The 6,774-nt window shown below is 48.9% G+C and overlaps 1 protein-coding gene across 20 annotated transcripts in view; it reads right to left on the bottom strand.

The window, feature by feature from the left end:
• Window positions 1-6,774, bottom strand: part of LOC1271194 (protein yippee-like) — a 93,618-nt gene that overhangs the window by 7,437 nt on the left and 79,407 nt on the right. For 3 of the 20 annotated variants that reach the window (XM_061656133.1, XM_061656130.1, XM_061656123.1), the window contains exon 1: window positions 2,588-3,709. The exons of 13 other annotated variants lie outside the window; for them this stretch is intronic. The gene's annotated coding sequence lies outside the window, so the exon portion shown is untranslated. Of the gene's footprint in view, window positions 1-2,587; window positions 3,710-6,774 lie in introns of those variants that run through there. 4 more of the 20 variants (XM_061656135.1, XM_061656126.1, XM_061656143.1 and 1 more) reach the window with 2 other exon arrangements.

Genomic DNA, 6,774 nt, shown 5'->3' on the forward strand with positions numbered 1-6,774 from the left:
ATAGGAAAAACAGTGTTTAAGCTATGTTGAAGCACACAAGTTCAGGTTGTTCGAAGGCTAAGATAATGCACTCAACCTTGGTTGGGGGGTTACCACAGACTGGGTCGAGGTTCATCTATTTACGATTCGATTATTCTGACCATGCAAACAAGATAGACTTCTCCGTCATCCTACAGCTATAGCTTCATATACGAACTGATTTAATTTGCGTAATTTAAAACGTTTAGGAGTCTATATTTGGAAGTTGGATGATAGACACTTGTGGCATAATAATTTTTTACTGTAATTGTGTGATCCTTAAAGCTCTTGTAAGAAGAGTGAAGTTCTTCACATTGTTATTTACAATAATCTCTCGATTATATTAACAAAAGACAACATCTTTCAACAACTTGCAAGTTTATCCCAAGATATACTCAACATTTGTTCACATTATCTGAATTGGCTAACGATGGTGTTTAAGCAACATAAGTGCGTCAAATTACCTAGCAATAAATTCTGTACAACATTTATGTTAAGTCAGGAATAATTCTAGATATACATTCCCTGAAGCTCCATTACACACAATAGGACTAAAAATTCAAGACAATCAAATAATACTTCTTCCCCTTTAAAGCCTATTATCCTATATAAGCTTACAAGATTGAACTCCATCCTTCTGATCTTGTAGGAACCTACATGTCTACCCAACAGATCACCACGCCGCACCCCTCCATCAATATATCAAACTTCAGACGTATGATTATCAGAACAATCATTGGAATTACAAACCCTAGAAACTATTGCGTAGATAATTTCATTGTTCTTGTGTTATCGCACGAGAGTTTTATCTTTATCGTGATTATAGATACATTCGATATTTTCTAGCCATAGATAGATGATGATCAATGCTATATAAAACACGACATTGCAGACACCAGCAACCACTCAACTGTATCACGATTCCAGATTCTTCGCCTTGCTTCTTCGTGCCTGAAACCTGAGTGAATTTCTAATTCTTCCCACCATGCTTGTACACATCATTCCACGCGAATCAAGAACCGGGTTCATCAAACCCACCATGACGTATACGCGGTACATAACTGTTCTGCAAAAGCTGGACGAGCTGCTGTAGTTTCATTTGTAGCTCTGTAGGAGCTCTCTTCCTACTGCTCGAATGCTCTGATGGATCACAAACAAGCTACGCAGTATAGCTGTAACATTGTAGCGTAATGTTATTTGCGTCTTGTTTTGCATCTCTACAAGTACTTGACAAACATTCCTGTAGGATTACAAGGAAATGACAACAAAAACATGGTTCAATGTTTTTAATCTACACCGGCGAAGATTCGCCGATCCCAAGACCGGAAGAGCCCGGCCAGCGCACACGTACATAGAAAACGAGGTTATTGAAGAGTCGCCGGACGGCGCAGCAACACTGAGACGCAGCTGAGCAGGGTTATCCTCTACAGGCGCACTACACACGATCTACTTCTGGCATCACCCTGCGCGTGCACACACCACCCAATATCAGACGACGATAATCAGTAACACACTGTTGCCCCGCGATCGTGTGTGACTTTCTCCGCGTAAAGGGGTAGGGCAAAACAAACCGCATCACAACAAACAACAACAAACACCCAAGCGCCACACTACGACGCAACGATGTATCAACATCATCATCATCATCATCATCAGCAGCAGCAGCAGCAGCATCAGCTGCGCCATCGAGTATAATGTTCGCCATACAGCTGCCTTTCGCGAACTCTCACACGATGCGCGGGGTCGCGACGTCCCCGTTTGCCAACCGCACACCGGTGCCCGGGCCCCCTTCTCTCGGGCATCACAGACCACTACGAAATTACGTATTAACGCTAGCTAAACGAGCCTCGCGCAGAAAGGCCTGACACAATTTCTTGGTCCAACCAGCGAGACGACCTACCTTGGTGCGCGGACAACAGCCAACAGCTACTAACCAGCCGTTCGATCTCTTTCTAAGCTGTAAGACGCAACAACAACAACAACAACAAAAACTTGCCCCCAAACGTGTGGTCCCGTCGTGCTCGGACCTGGCGGTGTCTGAAGAGGACTGGTTTACCTCCGATTCAGATCCAACGAAAAAAAAAAACGGCTGAACATTGGACATCTCTTTGCCCAACAAGACCGTTCTCTTTCTGTAGTCTAATGCCACCAAATGTGGCAGAAAAGTGTGTACGAGCGCGTGTGTGTGGGGGGGGGTACAGCACCACGTCAAGGCAATCCAATAGGCGATCACCACCTTCGACCAGTCGAAGGCATCAGCAAACCTGCGAGCTCACCGTATACTACACCGTTGCGACTTTACCAGATAGAAGACTTCTCCTAACCTTCTCGAACGAAACGCCAAAGCGCTCGAGAGAACAACGAAACCTCAGACTTTTCGCCAAAGCGTGGTCGAGTGGAGTAGTGGATCGAGCTGGGGTGGATCATCCCCCACACTGCGTGGAGTTTCCTGGAGGGCCCGATCGTACCCACCCCTGGGGAACTTGCAAATAGGTTGCGCTCGGTGGGGGTAAGAAACGAAAGACAAAACGTAGCGAAACTACTTGCGTTATGGAGGCAAAGAACTTACTCTTGGGCTGTTCTCCGGTTCTTCGGGATCTTCTCTCTCCGTTACTCTCGATCTCTTGCACTATCTTTCTCGCTCTCTCTCTCTCTGTCTCGCGCTCTGTCTTGCGCTTCCGTTCTTGAAGATCATCCAGGCAAAAGCAGAAGGAATGTCTATCGGAGAGCTTGCCAAGTACACTAACACATCGTCCGTTGGGCAGCCAATCTTCAGCCGAGAGCTGCACCGGCACCGGATATTGACCCCGAAACAAAACAAAACGAAACCGGGCTAATAAGGGCACTCAACTTCCCGCAACAAAACTCGAGGGAGTATTCTGCGGAACGAACTTCTCACGCGTTGAAACGCACCTTTTCTTTCCTATCAAGACTCGGGCGGTTGGCCGCAGAACGTTGGCAACTTGAACTGGCACACACGGCAGCGACGGCCTACTGAACAACACCATCGATGGCGCAACAGGCTACCAATAATTCGTTGGTTTCGCGTTTTCGCGTAACACTTTAAGATCATCGTCCACTGAGCGCGGAGGGGTTCTGTACCGTGGGCTGCTGGACTGAGCCTTACCAGAGCAACACACTGTCAACGTGCACGATCTTTCCCAAACCACTTCACTGCACTCCAACTTTCGACCGACAGCCACCGTCGCTCACGACATACGCCATCCGTTTGCTGCGGCAGCGGAAGTTCAGCCGACCGCAACGCAATAAAAGACGCGAAACAGCTGTCTTTCGCGTGATGAAAACACACGCGGAAGAGAAGGACACGCGCGGACACACACACACACACACACACACACACACACACGTGGACACACACACACACTAAGTCGAGAGGCCAAAGAAAGGTAGGCTCGCACAAAACAGGCAAGAACTCGCACACGGAACTAACAGCGGAACTAAGGTTTCCTGGGGCGTAGCAGCGCGCGACGGCAGTTTTGGGAGATGCGTGTTTGTTACCTCCACTGTCTATGACGGCAACGTCTAGGGACAAAACGCTTTCCGTGCGGTGTACTTCATACGGCAACGGTTGTAACTGATATGGTAGCAGAACGGTACGCTTCAACCGTCGGAACCCGCCAGCCAGCCGTTCGCTTTGCTCGAGAGCGTTTCTGTGTTTGTCCACGGACACTGACTGGTGCCGCCACCGACTCTCGCGGCGCATTTGCTAGGGGGCCGGGAGGAGGCGCGGGCGCGCGCGCTCGCGTACTCAAGCTTGGGGAGGGTGGATTGCTGTTGCAAACAAAAACATCACCAATACACCGGCAGCAGCAACAACAACCGTCGACCACGACCACGATCAACAATCGGGTGCCAGTGCGCAGCATCGCAGTTGGGGGGGGGGGGGGGGGGGACCCATTTACGAAGGGCACCCCAAAACGGGGGCTGCTATGAGGAAGACGATGGTGAGAAGCGCGCCACAACACTTCTCGCCACACTGTAAATGACCGCAACCGAAGTGTGCGCAAGTGTGTGTGTGTGTGTGTGTGTGTGATGCTTAGGGGTTGTTTGGTGCATGCACACTACCCAACAACGCGCGGTCCCTTCTGTACGTGCGCGAGTCTCTCACTCTCTCTCGCGGGGGTTTGTTTGTGTTCCGCGGTGTCCAACGGTGCGCCACGAGATTATTCGTGCGGCACAAAGGGAATACAATTGAGGGATGGTTAAAACATTCCAAACGAAGAACCGTATCTTGGATGATCCATATTTCTCTCCGGGATATAACTATGTAACTAGATACCTTGGGAGGCAATTTGGTGGCGCCATCTGTATAGGACCTTCACACAGATATTATTGCAGAAACGAAGATGTTGGTTATCTATGAATGTATTGAATATATTAAATATGTGAAGTAAAGATATTCAACACATGACAATTGATGTCTTCCGAGGCCTTGACTAAATTATCTCCGATTAGTAAGCTCTTAAGATGGACATTATTCCAGACTAAATATAGATGGTGCGGGAGATACTTAACATATGCTGTTTCGGAGATACACTGATTTCCAAAAAACAGTTGAAAAAACGTGATGCCAAGTATCTCTGTAGTTTATATCAAAACAGTATCCCGGGGCTTCGTGTCTAGGAAAAAGATCAATCGCAAAACTAAATTCTTTTAATTAATTAAATTAAATAAATTAAATTAAATTAAAAGTTAATTCTGATCTCAAATTAAGCTCAGAAATTGTTGCATCTGATACTTCGAGAATCACAGCAATTAGCATTGTCGTAAGTATGTTTAACATCAAATTATAATGCCTAAAACATGTGATCCAAGAAGAATATAAGATTTATAATTTCTGATAATGTATTGAGTCTCGGACGACATTGTCCTTGCATTAATTACCTTCACTAGCATCTAATTAAGATAGTTTTGCAAGATCTTTGACCGTATTGTAACCTATCAACATCCCATAGTGTGATGTGCAGGTCGTCAGCGTTCTGCTACCTTCTATCGCTCGCACAACTACTACCACAGCATGTTGGATATGTTGGTAAAGCAGCGAGAGAACACACGAGAAGATTGGTTGTTTGGGTTCGTGACCACTTACCCCCTCCCTCACTGCTCGCTCCCCGCTTAGAAGGGTAAGTCGTCGTCTCCATCCAGACATCACCCTTACCGTATCCAATCCCCCACCGGTCGCTGTTTAGGTCCACACAAAGAGACACACCGCTACGCGATCGCTCCAGCTGGCGCCTCGCACCCTTCCCGTTGCGTATGGGAAGCACACACACACACACCCCACCGGAACGCTACTTTCCAGTTGGTTCGATACCAGTCCCGACCACAGCACCGCAAAGTTGAGGGGCATAGATCCCGATCGTTGTTTGCGTTTCGGGAGACGGCACGGCGAGAGGCTCGTGTATGTTACTTCAGGGTACATTAACATTACAGCTTCTGAGCTGTTTGCTCCAGCAACGGCGGGGTCTAGATAGGTAGCAGCAGTAAAACCGCCGGATCAGTTACCTTTTAAGCTCTCGGGATACACACGATCCACTTCAATGATGTTTCGCGATACTGTGACCTGTGAGTTCTTTATACTCGTCGCAAGGGCAGGTGCTGCGACGATCAACAAACTACCATCGTAAAAGGAAAATATATGGGACAACCCGGTGCATCACACCACACCACACTGACACACATGCACGCGCAACGATATCAACAAAAGGCCCCGGCTATCTCACCGCAGACCGGTCCTCATTGGTTTTCGCCGACCTGCCCTTGTTATCATCTGTTCTCCCCGGCTGTGAGCTGCCTGGCTGGGCGCTGTTTACCATTTTACGGCGTAAAAAAGCATGACGGCGCAAACAGGAAGAAGATGCCTCCCGTGTTACCGTCCCCCAACCTTACCCGCTCACACTGGGAACGCATCCTTATCTTTGCACCGTAAGCCGATTAGCTGAGCGCAAGAGGCGGCTAAGCGATAGTCGCCCCAACCTAAGCGCTTTGTTTGTCTCTGTAAAGCGGAGGCGTCCCTTCGACGTAGCCACTTCATCATTATTTGGCCACTTTTCCACAGCAGAGCAGAGCACTATGTTTGGGGTCATCTCTCATCGAACGGTTCCGTTTTGTTTACATTCGCGACGCAGAAGACGCGACCCACGCGAACTGTCGCGCACATGCTGTTGCTGCTGATAACGCGCCGCGAGGGAGGGGAGAGAGCACGGATATGCTCGAACGCAACATCGCGTGTGCACGTTATTTGCCCAACCCGAACAGCGCACACCAGCAGTGGGCAGACATACACACACGGGTCAATGACGATTGCCGTTCGGCCGCTGATGAGTTGTTGCCCTGCTTTTAGCCAGCCGCCGGCACGCAGCTGCGGTGTCGCGTTCTACCCGGGGCCTCGGTATGGCCTCGCCGCTTCAACATATGTTTGCATTGACTGCGCGATGTCTTGTTATGGTTTGTTGTGGTGTTTCCCCTCCCCTCTATAGAGCCCCGCATGGCGAACCCTTGCCTTAGGGTGTAGTGCGCAGCTGGGGGGGGAGTGTTGAAGACGCGTTGGCCTTGACTTGATAGCGCGAATGAGCGCGCCGCGAAGGAGGCTGGCAGCGTGTTCGTTCGTGCAAGGGGTTGATCTTCAACTGGAATCGAAGCCTCGATCGAACGTACCCGCGCGAAACGAGGACGAGCCTATGTGTGGTCATGTGCTTTAACCGGCTGCGCAAAAAAAGCGGAGCTTGTGATTCT

The sequence above is a fragment of the Anopheles gambiae genome, chromosome 3, assembly GCF_943734735.2.
Source record: "Anopheles gambiae chromosome 3, idAnoGambNW_F1_1, whole genome shotgun sequence".
In the NCBI taxonomy this organism is placed as follows: domain Eukaryota; kingdom Metazoa; phylum Arthropoda; class Insecta; order Diptera; family Culicidae; genus Anopheles; species Anopheles gambiae.